Source organism: Macaca nemestrina, chromosome 13, assembly GCF_043159975.1.
Source record: "Macaca nemestrina isolate mMacNem1 chromosome 13, mMacNem.hap1, whole genome shotgun sequence".
NCBI classification, from domain to species: Eukaryota; Metazoa; Chordata; class Mammalia; order Primates; family Cercopithecidae; genus Macaca; species Macaca nemestrina.
In genome coordinates, this window is record NC_092137.1 from 850,457 (window position 1) to 864,209 (window position 13,753).

At 42.0% G+C, this 13,753-nt stretch overlaps 1 long non-coding RNA gene across 8 annotated transcripts in view; it reads right to left on the reverse strand.

Moving 5' to 3' along the window:
* LOC105497550 (uncharacterized) overlaps positions 1 to 13,753 on the reverse strand; it is a 61,200-nt gene that overhangs the window by 41,675 nt on the left and 5,772 nt on the right. The gene's annotated exons all lie outside the window — the stretch shown is intronic.

The window sequence follows — 13,753 nt, forward strand, 5'->3', positions numbered from 1 at the left end:
GAGTAAATGAGTAGGAACAGAAAAGTTGTCGTAACCTCCCCGTCCTCACCAAGTACCGAGATAGAAGTTGCTGAAGGCACTAAGAAGTTTCGGTTGCAGTTTCAAATAGCTGGGGAAATGTGTCTCTGTAAATAATGAAGAAACAATTTCCAGATCTAGTTTAGGATGGCATCATAACGGGGATATAATGTTAGAATAACAAGGCTAATCTCATTGTCTCAAGGAATGAAACCCGTTCTTTCGTGTACATCGGTAACCATAAAGTGAAAGTCGTAACAAAAATATAACCATCGACGTGTTCCAAGAGCCTCAACAGGACAGGTGCCAGCCTTGGTGTCAAGGGGATTCTCTGGAGAATTTTAACACTATAATTTCTATGTTTATGTGATTGCTTCCAGTAATTACTTGTATGTTTTCCAAAGACGCTCAGCTGCCATCTAAGTTTAAAATTTTATGTGCTTTATTATAAGCTCTCATTTTTTAGGTTATGCTAAGAATAAGAACATGGGCATTGGGAATGCACATCCACATGGATTTAAGGATTGATTTGCCACTTTATTAATCATAGACCTTTGAGCAGTGACATTTCTTCTGCATGCCTCAGTTTTCTGTCCAGTAAGTGGGGAGACATCATGCCCATCTCCTGAGGGTGCTGGGGTGAAAAGCGTGACCCCACAAGCAGCACAGTGACCGCCAGCAACGGCTAGCTCTTGTTCTTAGGAACCAAAATGCTCTATGCGAGTTAAGGAACACTCACCGTATTATTTGTATCTCACAATGATCTCATGGTAGAAACACTTTTGTCTTTAGGGCCAGAGAAGGCAGGGTCCAGCTGCTCTCAGTCCTGCGGGGTCAACTCAAAGCATGAGCTCAGACCGCCTGGGTCCAATTCCAGGGCTCACTCCGGGAGCCCACAAACCCCTGCTGGACAGTCTGGCCCCCAGCCCCTCCCCCGGTGTATATATCTATGTGTGCATGTGTGCAGGGGTGTAGTGTGTGTATGTATGTGTGTGCACATGCGTACATGTGTGTGGGAGTGCTTGTGCCTGTGTGTATATACCTGTGTGTGCTTGTGTGCATGTCTGTACATGTGTGTGCATGTGTGCAGGGGTGTAGTGCACATGTGTATGCCTGTGTGTATATGTGTGTGGGAGGGTTTATGCATGTCTGTACCTGTGTATGCATGTGTGTACATGTGTGTGCATTGTGTATATGCCTGTGTGTGCATGTGTGCAGGGGTGTAGTGCATATGTGTATATGTGTACCTATGTGGGGGAATGCTTGTGCATGTCTGTACCTGTATGTGCCTGTGTGTATATACCTATGTGTACAGGGGTGTAGTGCATGTGTGTATCTGTGTACATGTGTGCGGGAGTACTTGTGTATGTCTGTACGTGTGTGCATGTGTGTATATACCTACCTGTGTGTGCGTGTATGTATATACCTGTGTGTGCATGTGTGTACATACCTGTGTGTGTGTATACCTGTGTGTGCATGTGTGTATATACCTGTGTGTACATGTGTGTATATTCTTGTGTGGGGGTGTGTGTATATACCTGTGTGTGTGTGTGTATACCTGTGTGTGCATGTGTGTATATACCTGTGCGGGTGTGTGTGTATATACCTGTGTGTGCGTGTGTGTATATACCTGTGTGTGCGTGTGTGTATATACCTGTGTGTGTGTGTGTATACCTGTGTGTGCATGTGTGTATATACCTGTGCGGGTGTGTGTATATATACCTGTGTGTGCATGTGTGTATATACCTGTGTGTGCGTGTGTGTATATACCTGTGTGTGTGTGTATATACCTGTGCGGGCATGTTTGTATATACCTGAGTGCGTGTGTGTATACCTGTGTGTGCGTGTGTGTATATACCTGTGTGTGCGTGTGTGTATATACCTGTGTGTGTGTGTATATACCTGTGTGTGTGTGTATATACCTGTGTGTGCATGTGTGTATATACCTGTGCAGGTGTGTGTGTATATACCTGTGTGTGCATGTGTGTATATACCTGTGTGTGCGTGTGTGTATATACCTGTGTGTGTGTGTATATACCTGTGTGGGCATGTTTGTATATACCTGAGTGCGTGTGCGTATACCTGTGTGTGCGTGTGTGTGTATACCTGTGTGTGTGTATATACCTGTGTGGGCATGTTTGTATATACCTGAGTGCGTGTGTGTATACCTGTGTGTGCGTGTGTGTATATACCTGTGTGTGCATGTGTGTATATACCTGTGTGTGTGTGTATATACCTGTGTGTGTGTGTATATACCTGTGTGTGCGTGTGTGTATATACCTGTGTGTGTGTGTATATACCTGTGTGTGTGTGTATATACCTGTGTGTGCATGTGTGTATATACCTGTGCAGGTGTGTGTGTATATACCTGTGTGTGCATGTGTGTATATACCTGTGCAGGTGTGTGTGTATATACCTGTGTGTGCATGTGTGTATATACCTGTGTGTGCGTGTGTGTATATACCTGTGTGTGTGTGTGTGTATATATACCTGTGTGGGCATGTTTGTATATACCTGAGTGCGTGTGTGTATACCTGTGTGTGCGTGTGTGTATACCTGTGTGTACGTGTGTGTATATCTGCGTGTGCATATGTGCATATATCTGTGCGTGTGTGTGTGTATGTACCTGTGTGTGTGTGTGCAAGGGAGTTGTACATGTGTGTATGTCTGTATATGTGTGTGCATGTGTGTGTGTTTTTTACGACCATCTGTAAGGTTTGTGGGCCAAGCCTGGGTGAAAGCCTGAGAGGGAATGGGGTTTCCTCTCTTTGGGAATACGTATTCAGGATGGGAGAGTCTGGCAAAGTTTCCTGAGGGTTCGTGTATATTTATTGCACATAGGAATGTACTCAGGCAGAGTGTCAAAGGGAGATGTCAGATAACTCAGAACCTTCATTCCTCATAAAGAACCCAAACCCTCCTTCAACTATATTCATTGCCTTTTTATTTTACGTTTGTAAGGATTCATGAACTTAACAACAAAAAAAAGACAATAAAAGATGATTAAACATTTGAGGGCATTTTGAATTTGTGTGCTATGGCATAGCTAAAAGGTAGTTTTAAGAGCATCCAGAGAAACAGAAAGTGCTCCAGATTTATTTGGATGGAAAATAGAACATACTTGATTTGATTTGAAAATGTAGTTTTCTGTCCATAAAGATAGCTGGCACCAGAATGAGTTCTAGAAAGTGACTGTGAGGGGATCTGGTCAGAGGGTGAAGTGATTCATAAACCAGAGGGAAACAGCAATGGCAAATGTGAGCTTTCTTTGTCTGTAAGAAAAGGATGTGATTGGATTGTTACATTTGCATGTGAATATGCCTGGGAGGTAAATACCTTGTTATAATGACAATAGAAGGGTCAGAGGCTTGTTAAATTGAAGTTCGTTTCTGTGACAGTCAGGGACCTTCTGAGGAGACTTCTTCAGATCCCTTCCAAGCCTATGATTCCATAATGTGAAAATAATGGCTGTCCACGGGAAAACTGTGGATTTAGTGACAGGTAATTGACTGTCTCTGTTGTCTCTCGAAGCGGTGGTTTTCTCTTTCCTGGAGAAAGGAAGCGAGGGCGGGCCTTTGCATTGACTCAGGTCCACTGAGGTGTGCAGGGGCTCTTCACCGACCACAGCGGGAGAACCACTGAGGATGTAAAAGCCTGCTCCTCACAAACATTACGCCTCACTTCACAAGTGTGTACTTAAAATGTCCGTTAACTGAACTCTGTGCAGTGCTTGGACAGATAAACAGAAGAATTTGACCCACACTTCCAGGCAGGAAAACAAGAGGCTTAATTTTCTTTTTTCTATGTCTGTTCAGTTTTAAAGAGAAATTATTTTTTCCTCAATCTGCTATAAAACCTAACTTGAAGGCATTAAAAAAATGTTATCTGTTATTGGATTTGGTATGCAATTCTGCTTACTCTGTAAGAACATAAAGAAATCTAAAGAACCTAAAGAGAAAAGGACCACCTTCGCAAAAGGCAGCACAGACATAAAATTGCCTGTCATTAAAGGCTCGGATTTTCCATCAACAGCCATTATTTTCACATTATAGAATCATAGGCTTGGAGGGTGTTTAAAAGCAGTTTCCTCAGAAAGTTCCTGACTTTCCCTAGAAATGAACTTCTTCAACTTTGCCATTTATATTTGCATAAAAATTTCTACAGCCATTCAATTTGCAAAATATATGGATCTATCCACTATAAAATAGTTCTTAAGTGTATTCTTTTTGGGTATTTGAATCTGTTGGTTTTATGTCTCAGTACAAATCCATCATTCCAATATTAGTCTTCAGCTTTAATTGTTCAACTGTAGAATTCTGATCGTTGATTTCTCTGAGGAAGCTTTAAATGTGAATAGTCCATCTTTATAAAATATTTCTTCCAAATAATAGAATTTATGCGACTAGCATCTCCCCATCAAGTTTTAGACACATACGAATGACGCACACTTACAAGTTAATAGCACGGCCATTGGGAGGAAATATGGAGCCACTGTCAGGCCTTGGCATAGCTGGATGGTGGCGCCCGGAGAAGTTGCAGGGATGTGGCTGAGCCCGGCTCCCGGCCACAGAGGTGGGCGTTCCTGAGCCCAGGGAGCCCCCAGACAGTGCAAGATGTTAGGGTGGTCGAGGGGCTGAAGCCACTCCTGTTGCCAGCTGTAGCTCCAGGTCAGGCCCCAACCCCCCACCGAGATGGGATAGGCTGGGGCCCTTCCTGACGGATGGAACATACATTTCCGGACCCCAAAATCACTCAGCAAAGGTAAGTCAAGCTGGAAAATGCGTCAGGCCAACCTGTCTCCCATTTTATTTCTAAATACAATAGCTACAAAGATCTTAAAAAACCCTACATACCTCTCACAATTGGCCCACTAGGAAATCCCTTGTGGAATCTCCTCTCCCCGCGTGGAGTTGTCCGGACCGAATCAATGTTCCTCTTACACGTATGTTTTGATGTCTCACGTCTCCCTAACATGTGTGAAACCGAGCTGTGCCCGGCCACCCTGGGCACACGTCCTCAGGACCTCAGGGGCTGTGTCACAGGCCCGTCCTTGACCTTGGCAAAGTAATCTTTCTAAATTCGTTGACACCTGTCTTCGATATTTTGGGTTCACAATAGGAATTTGGGGAACAGCTCCCTGGTCCTTGAGAAAAGCAGTCCTGGGCCCAGTGCGGAGGCCGGGAGGATTCACTTCCCAAAGGGGCAGAAAGTGTTTATAGCCCGGGGTGCTCTGGGGTTGATGTCCTGAGAATAGGAGGTCTGGGGGGCCCAGGTCTGGTGACCCTGTTGGGGTTTAGTGGAGTTCGGGAGCCCTGGCCACCCCGGCCTGGGCCCAGGGAGCTTGTCCTGCGATGTTGAGAGTATGTCGGCTATGATGTCTTTCACACAGGCTGTGGTCAGGGGATTTCTGAGCGCTCTGGGGTTTGGCTGTGGACTGGAATCACGGCACAGGCGGAATCACGGCACAGGAGGAATCACGGCACGGGCGGGATCACGGCACGGGCGGGATCACGGCACGGGAGGGATCACGGCACGGGAGGGATCACGGCACGGGAGGGATCACGGCACGGGAGGGATCACAGCACGGGAGGCACAGGAGCTGCTCTCCAGGGACTCTCTCTCTGCTGCCCTTGGTCAGGGAGGGCCTCGCGGGGGCATGGAGGGAGGGCGCCAGGTGGGGCCGCAGCCAGCTGGGCATCCAGGACCTTCTGGTCTGCCTCATGCCCTGAGGCCGGTGGCAGGTTCCTCAGAGGCTCCCAGAGCTCCCACGTGAGTGAACCTTGGGAGCAAAGCTCAGAGGCTCAGCCACACCCTCACCCACTTCTTGTACGCCCTCAGAACCCACATTCCTCTACGAAAACCCCGTGACTGTTGTGATGCTGGCAGTGGCTTTGTTTACCCAGAAAACCCAGAGTGATGCAGACAGTAGACAGAGATAGTGAAATCAGTACTTAGATTTATATTATTTATGATTTATTGCTCCAATCCCTAAAATAACCCTCAAAGACAGTGGGGCAGGCAGATCATTGCCACCTACTGAGCAGAAAGATGATAGATTTGTGTGGCTGCAAATCACAGTTTGTGGTAATTTCTCTCAGCAGCCATAGAAAACAAATGTAGATGGATTGTCTGCTGGTTTTAAATTTTCACTGTAGTGTGGCCAAGCTTTGAATGTCTGTCCACGACAAAGCTCTTATGGAAACTTAATCCCCAGCAAGGCAGCATTGAGGGAAGACTTTAAGAAGTGATTCCATCATGAACAGATTTCTCCATCCATGTAAGGGAGGACACCACCGCTCATATTGTCTTATGCCCAATGTCTGCCTCCAAAGAAAGAAGCAGCAAAAACTAAAAGGCAGAAATGAAATCCATAGGCAGACAGCCCGGCTCCGCACCCTGGGCCTGGTTAAAGATTGACCCCTGACCTAACCGGTTATGTTAGCTATAGATTCCAGACGTTGTATGGAAAAGCACTGTGACAATTCCTTCCTGTCCTGTTCCGTTCTAGTTACTGGTGCATGCGGCCCCCAGTCCCGTACCCTCTGCCTGCTCAATCGATCACAACCCTCTCACGCAGACCCCCTTAGTGTTGTGAGCCCTTCAAAAGGACACGAACTGCCCACTCTGGGAGTGACCGCCACATGCTGGGCAGCTTAATCAACAGAAATTCCTTCTGTCACAGTTCTGGAGCCTAAACAACCAATATCAAGGTATCTACATGTTTGGCTTCTCCTGACATCTTTCTCCTTGGCTTGTAGATGGCCACATTCTCACTGTGCCCTCACACGGTCTTTCCTCTGTTGATGGGGACTGCTTCTTCTTACAAGGACACCAGTCTACAAGGACACCAGTCCTGTTGGATTAGGGCCTCACACTTCTGACCTCATTGAACTTTAGTAACCTCTTTAAAGGGCCTGTCTCCAAATACAGTCACCATGGGGGTTGGGGCGTCGATCTATGAATTTTGGAGGACACATGTCATCCCATAACACTAAGAAAAACAGACAGAAGTTTCCAATTATTAAAATGAAGGGTTAAAGAAGAGATATCACTCTCAACCTTATAGAAATAGAAGGGAAATAAGTGAATACTAAAAATGATCAAATGCCAAGCTGGGTAATTTAGATTAAATAGACACATTTCTAGAAAAGCAAAAAAGTACTGAAACAAACTTACAAATAAATAGAAATCTGAATAGACTTACTGAAACCGATGAGATTGAATCAAAACTTTAAAAACTCCTTACAAAGAAAGACAAAGTGCCACATGACCTCACTGATAACTTCTAGCAAACATTTAAGGAGTTATTACCAATAGTTTATAAAATTTTCCAAAAAAGAAAATGAAAAACCACTTCCCAGTTCACTGTATGAGGGCAGTATTATTCTTTTTTTTTTTTTTTTTTTTTTGAGACAGAGTCTCGCTCTGTTGCCCAGGCTGGAGTGCAGTGGCGTGATCTCAGCTCACTGGAAGCTCCACCTCCCAGGTTCATGCCATTCTCCTGCCTCAGCCTCCCGAGTAGCTGGGACTACAGGTGCCAACCACCACACCAGGCTAATTTTTTGTATTTTTAGTAGAGATGGGGTTTCACCGTGTTCGCCAGGATGGTCTCGATCTCCTGACCTCGTGATCCACCCACCTCAGCCTCCCAAAGTGCTGGGATTACAGGCATGAGCCACTGCACCCGGCCGAGGGCAGTATTATTCTAATATTAAAACTGGATAATGTTATCAGAAGCAAACAAAGCTACAGACAAACATCTCTAAGAAATATAGGTGCATAAATCTTCAAAAAAATACTATCAAACAAAATATAGAAACATGTAAAAAGGATTAAGCACCATGACCGGGTGGTATTTATGTCAAGTATGTGAGTTGATTGAATATCAGAAAGTCAATCATGTCATTGATACGGTCTGGCTCCGTGTCTCCACACAAATCTCATCTTGAATTGCAATCCCCACGTGTTGGGGGAGGGATCTTGTGGGAGGTCATTAGATTATGGGAATGGTTCCCCCATGCTGTTCTCATGATAGTGAGTGAGTTCTCATGAGATCTGATGGTTTTATAAAGGGCTTTTCCCCACTTTAAACTACACTTCTCTCTCCTGCCGCCATGTGAAGAAGGTCATGTTTGCTTCCCCTTCAGCCATGATTGTAAGTCTCCTGAGGCCTCCCAAGCCATGCAGAACTGTGAGTCAATTAAAACTCTTCCCTTTATAAATTACCCAGTTTGGGGTATTTATTCATTGCATCATGGGAACAGACTAATATAGTGATGTACCATATTAATAGCATAAAAGACAAAACCCATATGATTGCTCCAATAAATGCAGAGAAATAATTAGACACCATTCAAGACCCTTTCACGATTAGAAAGAAAACTCAGCGAACAAGAACTTCAGTAAACTAGGACTAGTTAGATGATTCTGTATTCAGTTATTTGCATTGAAAATTTTATATATGCATAAGAGAGAGTGAGAGAGCATGGTGGGAAAGGATCACTCTACTCTTTTGGACCCCCATTATGCTAATGAGAACTGTTTTCCACAGAGCAATCTAATGTGGACATCGCTGGCCAGCAGAGCAATTACTGATCCTATCAATTTTCTTCTTATTGCTTCCTTTCATTAGTTTCCTTGTTAATCAGAAAGAATGTGGGCAAAAAGGGCTTATTTAAAATGACTGGAAGGAGAATGAGAATCAGCAGTGGGGATACTTGGTATTCCATTACCATTACAACCATTAGTTTTCTGAAGCAAGATAATTAAGAGGTAGAAGAAATTTCAACACTGAACACAGATATCACATAAAAAGTTAATAACTTTTCTACACACACATTGTTTGCAGGGGAAAGTGCCTAATCATGGGCAAATTAAATGCAGATTAAATTACTAAGTAGTGTCTGACACATTGTGTAGATAGTGATTATGCAAGGGACTCTGGGGATATACATATTCTTGGAAGGAAACTCAGTAACATCATGGACCTAATTTATATTCTGAGCTATTAACTAATAACGTGCCCAGTAAAATATTTCTATTAGTCTTAAAGTGAACGTAGTTGGCACCAGGGCACATCAGAGTTTCTCCAAAATTAAAGATGGTTAAACAAAAGTGACACAAAGAAATGTGATAATGCATCAGTAGAGATGTGAGCAGGCACCTTGGGTAAGTATCTCCTTCATGACCATTTCCATACCTTCACCCCTCCTCTGAATCCAGGGCCTGCACAATTCAACATCAGGGGTGTCGACAAATGGTGCTTGGCTCTCTGCATCTCTGAATTCACTCATTCCTCCTTCCTTTCTGCAATTCAACTAATAATTCCTGAGCACAAGCCCTGGAAAAGGCACTTGCATGAGAAATGGGAGCACTGTGTCCAGTGAAAACTGCCAGTGTCAGAGCCTGAGTTCCCAGATCATTCTGCCAATGGTTTTATTTTTTCTCTTTTATAAACAACAGTGTCACTGCGTCGCCCAGGCTGGAGTGCAGTGGTGCGATGATGGCTTACTGCAGCCTTGACCTCCCAGGCTCAAACAATCTTCCCGCCTCAGCTTCCCAAATAGCTGGGACCACAGGTTCATTCCACCATGTCTGGCTTGAATTTTGTAATAATAATATATTAAATACATAAAAAAAACTTTAATATGTATGAGCCAGGGTCTCAGAGAAAATACTTGGTGACCATGTTGATGTGAACTGATGTAAAATGCTGGGTTGTGCATTAGCTACCAAACAAACAAAACAAGCAAACAAAACAGAAACAAAACTCTTCAACATCTTCTCTCAGGGAATTTTTATCCCATTGAAGCTGTGACTCAGGGCCTCAGCTTCAAAGATTTCAGAGCCTGGGTTTCTTTTTTTTAACTGGAGTAAAGAAATTAGGTGCAAATAAGATGCATTTTCCATCTCAGTCAATGCAACATCACCCTTCTGGTAGCTCAGGTATAAAACCTTCCAGTCTTTCTCTTACCTTGCTTTTCTCTTTACATCCAGTCCATCACTATGTGCTCTTGGATTGACTTTGACTTTGAATCCTTTTTTTTTTTTTTTTGAGACAGAGTCTCGCTGTGTTGCCCAGGCTGGCGTGCAGTGGCATGATCTCTCTCGGCTCACTGCGACCTCCACCTTCCAGGTTCAAGCGAGTCTCCTGCCTCAACCCCCCACGTAGCTGGTACTACAGGTGTGTGCCACCACACCTGGCTAATTTTTGTATTTATAGTAGAGACACAGTTTCACCATATTGGCCAGGTTGGTCTCAAACTCCTGACCTTGTGATCTGCCAGCCTCGGCCTCCCAATATGTTGGGACTGCAGGCGTGAGACACTGTGCCCGGCCAACTTCGAATATTTTAAAAATAGGATTGGTAAACCTTTTCTGGAAAGGACCAGATATTAAATATTTTCAGTTTTGCTGGCCGTATAATCTCTGTCAAGACTACTGAACTCTGACACTGTAGTGGCAATGCAGGAGAAATAAATAAAAGTCATCCAAATTGGAAAAGAGAAACTCAAATCCTCTCTGTTTGCTGGCAACATGATCATATACCTAGAAAACCCTGAAGACTTCTCTACAAGACTCATAGACCTCATTAGTGACCTCAGTAAAGCTCAGTATACAAAATCAACATACAAAGCATCAGTCACTTTTCTATATACCAATAACATTCAAGCTGAGAACCAAGTCAATAACCCAATCCTATTTACAATAACCACAAAAAGATAAAATACCTAGGAATACATCTAACCAAGAAGGTTAAAGATTTCTACAAGGAGAACTACAAAACACTGATGACAGAAATTGTAGACAATACAATAAATGGAAAAATATTCCATGCTCACGAATTGGAAGAATCGATATTGTCAAAATGACTGTATTCCCAAATCAATCCATAGATTCAATGGTAATTCGCATCAAATTACCAGTGTCATTTTCACAGAATTAGAAAAGCACATCCTAAAGTTCCTATAAAACCAATTAAAAACCCAGTTAACTAAGTAATTCTAAGCAAAAATAACAAATCCAGAGGCATCAAATCAGCCAACTTCAAATTATACTACAAGGCTATAGTAACTAAAATAGCACAGTACTGGAATAAAAATAGACCTGTATAGATGAATGGAACAGAACAGACAACCAAGAAATAAAGCCATATATCAACAATTAACTGCTCTTCAATAAAGCCGACAAAATTAGACAATGGGGAAAGACACCCTGTTGAATAAGTGGTGCTGGGAAAATTGGCTAACTATATGCAGAATAATGAAACTGAACCCTTAACTCTCAGCATTTACAAAAACTAACCCAAGATGCATTAAAGACTTAAATGCAGGTCTTGAAAAATGTTTAAATTCCAGAAGAAAACCTAGTAAAAACTCTTCTGGACATTGGCCTTGGTAAAGAATTTATGATAAAGATTCCAAAAGTAAGTGGAATAAAATAACAAATAGACAAATGGGACTTAATTAAATTAAAAAGCTCCTGCACAGCAAAAGAGATCACCAACATAATAAATACACAATCTACAAAATGTGAGAGAATATTTACAAATTATGCCTCTGATAAGGGACTAATATCCAGAGTCTACAAGGAACTCAAACAACTGAACAACAAGAAAACAAACAACCTATTAATAACTGAGTAAAAAACATGAACAGACATTTCTCAAAAGAAGAAATATAAGAAGCCAACAAACACATGAACAAATTTTCAACATCACTAATCATCAAAGAAATGCAAATCAAAATTACAATGAGATATAATCTTAAACCAGTCAGAATGGTTTTTACTAAAAAGTCAAAAACATCAACAACAGATGTTGGCATGGGTGCAGAGAAAATGGAATACTCATACACTGTTGATAAGAATGCAAATTAGTTCATCCTCTATGGAAAACAGTATGGAGATATCTCAAAGAACTAAAAATGGAACTACCATTCAACCCAGCAATCCCACTACTGGGCATCCAGCCAAAGAAAAAGAAATCATTTTGTAAGAAAGACACTTGCCCTTGTATGCTTATTGCAACACTATTTACAAAAGTAAAGTCAGGAAACCAACCCAACTATCTACGAGTGGTTTATTGGATACAGAAAATGTGGAACATATACATCATGGAATATTACACAGGCTAAAAAGAGTGAAATCATGTCCTTTGTAGTAACATGGATGGAACTGGAGGCGATTATCCCAAGTGAACTAAATAGAAACAGAAAATCAAATAATCCATGTTCTCACATATAAGTGGGAGTTAAACAAAGGGTACACATGGGCATAAAGATGGAGAGACTAGACTCTGGGGACTCCAAAAGGTGAGAAGGAAGGAAGGGGAATAAGGGTTGAAAAATTACCCACTGGATGCAGTGTCCAATATTTGAGTGATGGTTCCACTAGAAGCTTAACCCCATCCATTATGCATGTAATAATACCCATGTCACCCCATGTAACATGTAAGCACATGTACCCCTTGAATGTAAAAAGAAAAAATAAAATATTACTTAAAATTTAAAAAATGAAATAAAGTAAACCCTTTACCCCAACTTTCAAATTCCTGGTGTCTGACCAGCTAACACACTAGAGATTCTACTGCTAAACTTTAAAGGGAGAATGGATCCTGTGTGTCAATTAGCTCAGCAAAGGCTCTCTTTGCAACTTTCTAAGATTTAAGTTTGGTTAGCTGTGTTATATTCTTTGCTTTATTGGCATTAGTTGAGATTTCTTTGACACATTAAGACTTAGGAGATTGAAATCATTGATCCTTACTCTTTGTCTTTTTATTTCACTTTATTCTAATGTGCTTTATTTAAACTCTAAAAGTATCTGCAGTATCTCTATGTTCTATATGAATGTGCACTGACTCCAGCCTCAGTATTTTGCTTCTTCATCCTTTAGAATTCAAAATTAACCATATAGCCACATTTTCTTAATCCAGTCTGTCACTGATGGATATTTGGGTTGATTCCAAGTCTTTGCTATTGTGAATAGTGCCGCATACATGTGCATGCATGTGCATGTGTCTTTATAGCAGCATGATTTATAATCCTTTGGGTATATACCCAGTAATGGGATGGCTGGGTCATATGGTACTTCTAGTTCTAGATCCTTGAGGAATCGCCATACTGTTTTCCATAATGGTTGAACTAGTTTACAATCCCACCAACAGTGTAAAAGTGTTCCTATTTCTCCACATCCTCTCCAGCACCTGTTGTTTCCTGACTTTTTAATGATTGCACCATGGAATACTATGCAGCCATAAAAAAGGATGAGTTTGTGTCCTTTGTAGGGACATGGATGCAGCTGGAAACCATCATTCTTAGCAAACTATCACAAGAACAGAAAACCAAACACCGCATGTTCTCACTCATAGGTGGGAACTGAACAATGAGATCACCTGGACTTGGGAAAGGGAACATCACACACTGGGGCCTATCATGGGGAGGGGGGAGGGGGAGGGATTGCATTGGGAGTTATACCTGATGTAAATGACGAGTTGATGGGTGCTGACAAGTTGATGGGTGCAGCACAGCAACATGGCACAAGTATGCATATGTAACAAACCTGCACGTTATGCACATGTACCCTAGAACTTAAAGTATAATAATAATAATAAATAAATAAATAAATAAATAAAAATAAATAAATAAAAATAAAAATAAACTATATAGCATAGTAGAATTACACTTTTATAATTTAAACACTAGTTATTATTTCTGGAGTAATTTCTCATGGTTTTTAA